The sequence below is a fragment of the Cryptomeria japonica genome, unplaced genomic scaffold (assembly GCF_030272615.1).
Source record: "Cryptomeria japonica unplaced genomic scaffold, Sugi_1.0 HiC_scaffold_154, whole genome shotgun sequence".
NCBI lineage: Eukaryota > Viridiplantae > Streptophyta > Pinopsida > Cupressales > Cupressaceae > Cryptomeria > Cryptomeria japonica.
This window is the reverse complement of record NW_026728976.1, coordinates 114,979-125,000: the sequence shown is the minus strand read 5'-3', so window position 1 is coordinate 125,000 and position 10,022 is coordinate 114,979. Positions and strand designations below refer to the sequence as shown.

General features: G+C 60.0%; 1 non-coding gene across 1 annotated transcript; it reads right to left on the bottom strand.

Annotated features, from left to right (window-relative positions):
- Nucleotides 1-4,479: 4,479 nt before the first annotated feature.
- On the bottom strand, nt 4,480-4,598 carry LOC131866771 (5S ribosomal RNA). The gene has a single exon (XR_009365371.1). It is a non-coding gene; the product is annotated as a 5S ribosomal RNA (ribosomal RNA).
- Between the last annotated feature and the right edge of the window lie 5,424 nt (nt 4,599-10,022).

Here is a 10,022-nt window from a genome sequence, read left to right as displayed (position 1 = left end):
TTAGTGAGGCTTTTTACCGTTGCAGCTCCCCATGTCCGAACTGGGGATTTCTGGGTAGGGGCTTCGGGTGCGCATTACATTTTTGCCCAAGCGTCCAGTGGGGTTTCTGGTGCGCTCCGAAGTGGGGTTATTGGAGCGCATCAAAGGTGCGCAATGCTGGTGCGAACCCGGGAGCGCTCCGATGTGTGCTCCAAGGTGCGGCGTGCACGAAGTCCGAGCCCGGTTTGCCCCGGGTGCGCACCTCGCGTGCACCTTCGCCGGGGTGAGCACCTTGGTGTGCAGACCTTGGTTGGGTTGCGCGCCCTGGTGCGCACCAAGGAGCGCTCTGAAGTGTGCTCCAAGGTGCGGCGTGCACGAAGTCGGAGCCCGGTTTGCCCCGGGTGTGCACCTCGGGTGCGCACCTCGCGTGCACCTTCGCTGCGGTGGGCACCTTGGCTGGGTTGCGCGCCTTGGTGGGCACCATGCAGTGCACGAAGTCGGAGCCCGGATTGCCCCGGGCGCGCACCTCCGCCAGGGTGGGCACCTTGGTGCGCACAACTTGCCTGGGCTGCGCACCAGGAAGGGCTCAAGATGGCACCCGCGTTCCGTTTTTTTCACTATCTTTCAGAACGGAAATTTTAAAATCTCGTTTTTTTTTGCCTTTTCTGGAAATTAGTGAAGGCAGCGCATCAAAGGTGCGCAACGCTGGTGCGAACCTGGGAGCGCTCCGATGTGTGCTCCAAGGTGCGGCGTGCACAAAGTCGGACCCCGGTTTGCCCCGGGTGCGCACCTCGCGTGCACCTTGGTGCGCACACCTTGGCTGGGTTGCGCGCCCTGGTGGGCACCATGGTGCGCACCAAGGAGCGCTCCGAAGTGTGCTCCAAGGTGCGGCGTGCACGAAGTCGGAGCCCGGTTTGCCCCGGGTGCGCACCTCGCGTGCACCTTCGCCGCGGTGGGCACCATGGCGTGCACGAAGTCGGAGCCCGGTTTGCCCCGGGTGCGCACCTCGCGTGCACCTTCGCCGGGGTGGGCACCTTGGTGTGCAGACCTTGGCTGGGTTGCGCGCCCTGGTGGGCACCATGGTGCGCACCAAGGAGCGCTCCGAAGTGTGCTCCAAGGTGCGGCCTGCACGAAGTCGGAGCCCGGTTTGCCCCGGGTGTGCACCTCGGGTGGGCACCTTGGTGCGCATGCCTTGCCTGGGCTGCGCACCAGGGCGGGCTCAAGATGGCACCCGCGTTCCTTTTTTTTCACTATCTTTCAAAACGGAAATTTTAAAATCTCATTTTTTTTTGCCTTTTTCTGGAAATTAGTGAAGGCAGCGCATCAAAGGTGCGCACCTCGCTGCCCACCACGGTGCGCAACGCCGGTGGGCACCCGGGAGTGCTTCGAAGTGTGCTCCAAGGTGCTGCGTGCACGTTGTCGGAGCCCGGTTTGCCCCGGGTGCGCACCTCGCGTGCACCTTCGTCGGGGTGGGCACCTTGGCTGGGTTTGCCCCGGCTGCGCTCCGAAGCGGGGTTATTGGAGCGCCGCCTCTTTTTTTGTCGGAGCGTTTGGTGGGGTTTCTCGCATTGGCTCTTCCGAGGCCCGGTTGCCACCCTGGCGCGCACGAAGTCGGAAGTAGGGTTAATTGCCCGGGTGCGCACCTTTGCCAGGGTGGGCACCTTACCTGGGCTGCGCACCAGGGCGGGCTCAAGATGGCACGCGCGTTCCGTTTTTTTCACTATCTTTCAAAACGGAAATTTTAAAATCTCCTTTTTTTTTTGCCTTTTCTGGAAATTAGTGAAGGCAGCGCATCAAAGGTGCGCACCTCGCTGCCCACCTTGGTGTGCTCTGAGGTGCGCACCCGGGAGCGCTACGAAGTGTGCTCCAAGGTGCGGCGTGCACGTTGTCGGAGCCCGGTTTGCCCCGGGTGCGCACCTCGCCTGCACCTTGGCCGGGGTGGGCACCTTGGCTGGGTTTGCCCAGGGTGCGCTCCGAAGCGGGGTTACTGGAGCGCCCCCTCTTTTTTTGTCAGAGCGTTTGGTGGGGTTTCTCGCATTGGCTCTTCCCAGGCCCGGTTGTTGGGTGCGCTCCCACCCTGGCGCGCGCGAAGTTGGAAGTTGGGTTAATTGCCCGGGCGCGCACCTTCGCCAGGGTGGGCACCTTGGTGCGCACACCTTGGCTGGGCTGCGCACCAGGGCGGGCTCAAGATGGCACCAGCATTCCCTTTTTCTCACTATCTTTCAAAACGGAAATTTTAAAATCTCGTTTTTTTTTTGCCTTTTATGGAAATTAGTGAAGGCATCGCATCAAAGGTGCGCACCTCGCTGCCCACCTTGGTGTGCTCCGAGGTGCCCACCACGGTGCGCAACGCCGGTGCGAACCCGGGAGCGCCCCGATGTGTGCTCCAAGGTGCGGCGTGCACGAAGTCGGACCCCGGTTTGCCCCGGGTGCGCACCTCGCGTGCACCTTGGTGCGCACACCTTGGCTGGGTTGCGCGGCCTGGTGGGCACCATGGTGCGCACCAAGGAGCGCTCCGAAGTGTGCTCCAAGGTGCGGCGTGCACGAAGTCGGAGCCCGGTTTGCCCCGGGTACGCACCTCGCGTGCACCTTCGCCGGGGTGGGCACCTCGGCTGGGTTGCGCGCCCTGGTGCGCACCAAGGAGCGCTCCGAAGTGTGCTCCAAGGTGCGGCGTGCACGAAGTCGGAGCCCGGTTTGCCCCGGGTGCGCACCTTCGCCGCGGTGCGCACCATGGCGTGCACGAAGTCGGAGCCCGGTTTGCCCCGGGTGCGCACCTCGCGTGCACCTTCGGCGGGGTTGCGCGCCCTGGTGGGCACCATGGTGCGCACCAAGGAGCGCTCCGAAGTGTGCTCCAAGGTGCGGCGTGCACGAAGTCGGAGCCCGGTTTGCCCCGGGTGCGCACCTCGCGTGCACCTTCGGCGGGGTTGCGCGCCCTGGTGGGCACCATGGTGCGCACCAAGGAGCGCTCCGAAGTGTGCTCCAAGGTGCGGCGTGCACGAAGTCGGAGCCCGGTTTGCCCCGGGTGCGCACCTCGCGTGCACCTTCGCCGCGGTGGGCACCATGGCGTGCACGAAGTCGGAGCCCGGTTTGCCCCGGGTGCGCACCTCGCGTGCACCTTCGCCGGGGTGGGCACCTCGGCTGGGTTGCGCGCCCTGGTGCGCACCAAGGAGCGCTCCGAAGTGTGCTCCAAGGTGCGGCGTGCACGAAGTCGGAGCCCGGTTTGCCCCGGGTGCGCACCTCGCGTGCACCTTCGCCAGGGTGGGCACCTCGGTGCGCACACCTTCTCAATGTTTTCTTGCCTTTTCTGGAAATTGGTGAAGGCAGCGCATCAAAGGTGCGCACCTCGGTGTGCTCCGAGGTGCGAACCCGAGAGCGCTCCGAGGTGCCCACGAAGTCGAAAGTCGGGTTAATTGCATTGTTTTCCCCGGGTGCGCTCCGAGGTGCGCAACATCGGCGCGCACCAAGGAGGGCTCCGAAGTGTGCTCCAAGGTGCGCACGATGGCGTGCACCTCTGGTGCGCACGATTCGGAGCTCGGTTTGACCGGGGTGCGCACACCTTGGCTGGGTTGCGCACCTTTTGTGCGCTCCAAGGTGCGCACGAAGTCGGAGCTCGGTTTGCCCCGGGTGCGCACCTTCGCCAGGGTGCGCACCTTGATGCGCACGCCTTGGCTGGGCTGCGCACCTTGGTGGGCGCCATGGTGCGCACCTTTCGTGCGCTCCAAGGTGCGCACGAAGTCGGAGCTCGGTTTGCCCCGGGTGCGCACCTTGGTGGGCGCCATGGTGCACTCCGAGGTGCCCAAGATTGGTGCGCACCAAGGAGCGCTCCGAAGTGCGCTCCAAGGTGCGCGCGAAGTCGAAAGTTGGGTTAATTGTCCGGTTTGCCTCGGGTGCGCACCTTGCGTGCACCTTCGCCAGGGTGGGCGCCTTGGTGCGCACACCTTGGCTGGGCTGCGCACACCTTGGCACCCGCGTTTCCTTCATTTTAAATTTTTTTTTTTTACAATCTCTCAAGTGGGAAATTCTATAATCTCAACTTTTTTTGCCTTTTCAGGAAACTTTTGAATGGAGCGCATCATTGGTGCGCTCCGAAGTGTGCTCCAAAGCTCTCTCCAGCTGCGTGCACCTGCCCCGGCCGCGCACCCGGCCCCGCCCAGCTTCGCTCACCTGTCCCGGGCGTCTGGTGCGGAACCTTAGAGTAAGAAACATCACCGTGCACCTTGGCCAACGTGCGCGACTCGACCGAGCGCGCACTGGCCGAGGTGCACACCGATTTCACCTGGGTGCGCGCGCAGCACCTCGGGCGCACCGGGGTGCGCGCACAACGCCCGGGTTGCACCGTGGCCTGTGTGCTCGGGGTGCCTCGGGTGCGCGCTCGGTGTCGCCCCCCGCGCGCGCGGTAGTGCGGGCAGCGCACCCCGGCCCGGCCCGGCCCCGACGAGAACGCAAACGGGCAAAAGGTTTATTCAAATAGCATTGCGACGCCCGGCGAAAAACTAAAAAAGGGTGCAACACCGGGACTTCCCGGGAGGTCACCCATCCCAGTACTACTCCGGCCCAAGCGCGCTTAACTGCGGAGTTCTGATGGGATCCGGTGCACTAATGCTGGTATGATCGCACCCGTTATGAGCTTGTCGCAGTGTGTACTTAGCAAACCGCGACCCACGTGCGAATCCACCCCGGCCACCCACCCCCGTCGAGGTGCACACCCTCCCTCGCGAAGTGCGCCCCGTTCGCCAAGTGTGAGCCCTGCCCGGGTGCGCGCACCTTGCTAGGGCGTCGGGTGTGCACCCGGCCCGGCCTACGTGCGTGCACCTGGAGGGGGCGTCGTGTGCGTGCAGTGTCCCGTCTGCAACGCGGTGCCCACACACCACCTCGGGCGCAACGACCTGCGCTCACATGTGGGCCGAGTGCACCTTGGTGCATGTTCGGGGCGCCTCGGGTGCACGCTCGATCTTGCCCCGGTGCACCAAGGCGCTCGGTTTGCCCCGGGTGCGCACTTGGTGCAAGGTGGGCACCCAAAATAGGGATCAAGCACCAAAACACAAGTTTCGGGATGCAAAATGGGACCCAAGGACCACAAATGCGTTCCAAGACCCATGATGGGTCCACGAGAACAAAAATGTGTTCCGAGACTTAATAAACAAATATTGGGTTTTAGGAGAAGAAACATGCTCTGATGCCCAAAACGAGAATCGACCCCGAAAAGGCCACAGGCCAAAAGTGGGATGCGAGACAAAAAAAAATGGGACCCGAGGACCAAAATTGGGTTCCCAGGTCGAAGACAGGGCAACCGGACAAGAAACGACCTCTAAGGCTCGAAATGAGTCCCGACGACTAAAACTTGACAAGAAGCACCCATCAGGCACCCAACTCGACACCCATGGGATGCCGACCCACCCGGGCTTCCACCTAGCACACCTTGGCACCCACCCACCCTCGCACCCAACCTCGCACCCAACTTAGCACCTTTGAACCCACATTGGCACTCACCCTGACCCTGGCACCTTGGAACCCACATTGGCACTCACCTTGACCCTGGCACCCACCTTTGCACTCACCTTGGGACCCACCCTGGCTCCCACCTCGGCACCCACCCAGACACCCACCTTGGTTCCTTGGCACCCACCTTGGATCCTTGGCACCCACCCCGACACCCACCTTGGCACGCAACTTGGCTACTTGCCACCCACCTTGGCTCCTTGACGCCCACCCCGACAACCACCCCGTGACCTACCCTGGCTAGGGTTGGTGCACACCCACCCTGGTGCCCACCTTGGCACCCACCCTATGACCCACCTTGGCACGCACCTTAGTACCCACCCCGTTACCCACCCTAGGACCCACCCCGTGACCCACCTTGGCCAGGGTGGGTGCACCCACCCTGGTGCCCACCTTGGCACCCACCCATCCTAGCACCCAGCCTGTGACCGGGCTTGGAACCCAACCTTGCACCCGCACCCGTCTTGGCCAGTGTGGGTGCGCACCCATCCTGGCACCCACGTTGTGACACACCCTTTAACCCACGCACCCTAGCACCCACGTTGGCACCCACCTTGGAACCCAACCTAGCAACTTGGCACCCACCCCGTGACCCACCTTGGCATCCACCATAGCAGTCGCCGACTTGGCACCCACCTCGGCACCCACCTTGACACTTGTGGACCCACCTTGCCACTCACCCTAGCATCGACCCATCCTAGCACCCACCCTGGCACCTTTGCACCCTAGCACTCACCCATCCTAGCACCTAACCTGTGACCCACCTTGACACTCACCCTCGCACCCACCTTGGAACCCAACCTAGCACCCACCCACCCTGACACCAACCCTAGCACCTACCCACCCTTGCACCCACCCTGTGACCCATCTTGGCACCCACCCATCCTACCACTCAACCTATCACCCACCTTCTCACCCACCTTGGCATCCACCTTAGCACCCACCCACACTGGCACCTTGGCACCCACCTCGGGCAAGGTGGGTGCACACCCACCCTGGCACCCAATTTAGAACCCACCGAGCATGTTACCCACCTTGGCACCCACATTGCAGCCCACCCTAGTACCCACCCTATGACCCACATTGGCATCCACACCCTAGCACCCAGGCACCTCGACACCCGCCTTGACACCCACCCTAGCACTGAACCTGTGACCCACCTTGGAACTCACCCTAGAACCCACCCACCCTGTGAACCACCTTGGCATCCACCTTAGCACCCACCCACCTTGGCACCCACTCTAGCACTCACCCATCCTAACACCCAACTTGTTACCCACCTTGGCACCCGCCCTCGCGTCCACCTTGAAACCCACCCTAGCACCCACCCACGCAGGAGCCCACCTTGGCACCCAACCTAACACCCACGCATCCTGGCACCCAACTTGTGACCCACCTTGGAACCCACCCTAGTACCCACCTTTGAACCCACTATATCACCAACCCACCTTGGCACCCACCCTATGACCCTCTTTGGAATCCACCCTAGCACGCACCCACCCTGGCACCCACCATGGAGCGCACCCTAGCACCCACCCACCTCGGCACGCACCTCAACACCCACCTTGGTGTGCGCACTGTGCCAACCTCTCAAAGACCCTATGTGGTGCGCTCCAAAGTGTACACCTTTGGTGCGCTCCAAGGTGCGCACCTTTGGTGCACACCGAGGTGCACACCAAAGTGTGCACCGAGGTGAGCACCAAAGTGCACTCCAGGGTGCACACCAAGGCGTGCACCTTTGGTGCGGTCAATGCAAACGAATTCGGAAGTTGGGGTCGATGTCCTAATCGCTGCTGCAGACTACACGTATGAGAATCGGACAAATAGCTTTATATAGGGGAGGTGTTGCGTTTGATGGGTCGACTCCCCTGGTTGTGTGCACTGCACCAACTTCAAAGACCCTGTCTTGTTTAAGAAGTCAAAAGTTGGGGTGGATGTCCTAATCATTGCTGCAGTCTACGCATGTATGAGAATCAGACAAATAGCTTATATAGGGGAGGTGTTGCATTCGGTGGGTTGACTCCCCTGGTTGTGCGCACTGCGCCAACCTCAAAGACCCCGCATAGCAGAAGAAGTCGGAAGTCGGATTTTGGTGAGCACCAAGGCGTGCACCTTTGGTGCGGTCAACGCAGACGAATTCAGAAGTTGGGGTGGATGTCCTAATCGTTGTTGCAGGCTACACATGTATGAGAATCAGACAAATAGCTTATATAGGGGAGGTGTTGGGTTTGATGGGTCAACTCCCTTGGTTGTGCGCATTACGCCAACCTCAAAGACCTTGTTTTCGTTAAGAAGTCAAAAGTTGGGGTCAATGTCCTAATGGCTCCTGCAGGCTACACATGTATGAGAATCGGACAAATAGCTTATATAGGGGAGGTGTTGGGTTTGATGGGTCGACTCCCCTGGTTGTGCGCATTACGTCAACCTCAAAGACCTTGTTTTCGTTAAGAAGTCAAAAGTTGGGGTCGATGTCCTAATTGCTCCTGTAGACTACACATGTATGAGAATCAGACAAATAGCTTATATAGGGGAGGTGTTGGGTTTGATGGGTTGACTCCCCTAGTTGTTCGCATTACACCAACCTCAAAGACCTTGTTTTCGTTTAGAAGCCGAAAGTTGGGGTCGATGTCCTAATTGCTCCTGCAGGCTACGCATGTATGAGAATCAGACAAATAGCTTATATAGGGGAGGTGTTGGGTTTGATGGGTCGACTCCCCTGGTTGTGCGCATTGCGCCAACCTCAAAGACCCTGCATTGCGGATGAAGTCGAAAGTCAGAGTTTGGTGTGCTACAAGGTGTGGTCGAAGGTGCTCACCTAGGTGTGCACCTTTGGAGCACAGGAAAAGTGCCCTCCAAAAGTGCGCACCTTTGGAGTGCACAAAAGTGCCCTCCAAAAGTGCGCACCTTTGGAGCGCAGAAAAGTGCCCTCCAAAAAGTGCCCTCCAAAAGTGCGCACCTTTGGAGCGCAGAAAAGTGCCCTCCAAAAAGTGCCCTCCAAAAGTGCGCACCTTTGGAGCGCAGAAAAGTGCCCTCCAAAAGTGCGCACCTTTGGAGCGCAGAAAAGTGCCCTCCAAAAAGTGCCCTCCAAAAGTGCGCACCTTTGGAGCGCAGAAAAGTGCCCTCCAAAAAGTGCCCTCCAAAAGTGCGCACCTTTGGAGCGCAGAAAAGTGCCCTCCAAAAAGTGCCCTCCAAAAGTGCGCACCTTTGGAGCGCAGAAAAGTGCCCTCCAAAAAGTGCCCTCCAAAAGTGCGCACCTTTGGAGCGCAGAAAAGTGCCCTCCAAAAAGTGCCCTCCAAAAGTGCGCACCTTTGGAGCGCAGAAAAGTGCCCTCCAAAAGTGCGCACCTTTGGAGCGCACAAAAGTGCCCTCCAAAAGTGCGCACTTTTGGTGCGCACCAAGGCGCTGGTTCGGTCGTTGCAGGCGAGTTCGGAAGTTGGGGTCGATGTCCTGAGCGGAGGTGCAAACTACACAGGTGTCGGAATCGGACAAATAGCTTATATAGGGGAGGTGTATGCTTCGATGGGTCGACTCCCCAGGTTGAGCGCACCGCGCCAACCTCAAAGACCCTACGGTATGGATGAAGTCGGAAGTTGGGTCCGATGACCAATTCGATTAGTAGGTATGCTCATGAGGTCGGAATTTGGGTCCGATGACCTGCCATGTGCAGGAAGGCGAATGTTGACACTGTGCGTTGCAAGGTGCACACCAAGGCGCTGGTGCGGTCTTTTTAGTCGAGTTCGGAAGTTGGGGTCGATGTCCTGATCGGAGGTGCAAGCTACACAGGTGTGGGAATCGGACAAATAGCTTATATAGGGGAGGTGTATGCTTCGTTGGGTCGACTCCCCGGGTTGAGCGCACCGCGCCAACCTCAAAGACCCTACGGTATGGATGAAGTCGGAAGTTGGGTCCGATGACCGATTCGATATGTAGGCATACTCGCGAGGTCGGAATTTGGGTCCGATGACCTGCCACGTGCAGGAAGGCGAATGTTGGCACTGTGCGTTGCAAGGTGCGCACCAAGGCGCTGGTTCGGTCGTTGGAGGCGAGTTCGGAAGTTGGGGTCGATGTCTTGATCGGAGGTGCAAACTACACAGGTGTGGGAATCGGACAAATAGCTTATATAGGGGAGGTGTATGCTTCGTTGGGTCGACTCCCCGGGTTGAGCGCACCGCGCCAACCTCAAAGACCCTACGGTATGGATGAAGTCGGAAGTTGGGTCCGATGACCGATTCGATATGTAGGCATACTCGCGAGGTCGGAATTTGGGTCCGATGACCTGCCATGTGCAGGAAGGCGAATGTTGGGACTGTGCGTCGCAAGGTGCGCACCAAGGCGCTGGTGCCGTCGTTGCAGTCGAGTTCGGAAGTTGGGGTCGATGTCCTGGTCAGAGGTGCAAACTACACAGGTGTGGGAATCGGACAAATAGCTTATATAGGGGAGGTGTATGCTTCGATGGGTCGACTCCCTGGGTTGAGCGCACCGCGCCAACCTCAAAGACCCTACAGTATGGATGAAGTCGGAAGTTGGGTCCGATGACCGATTCG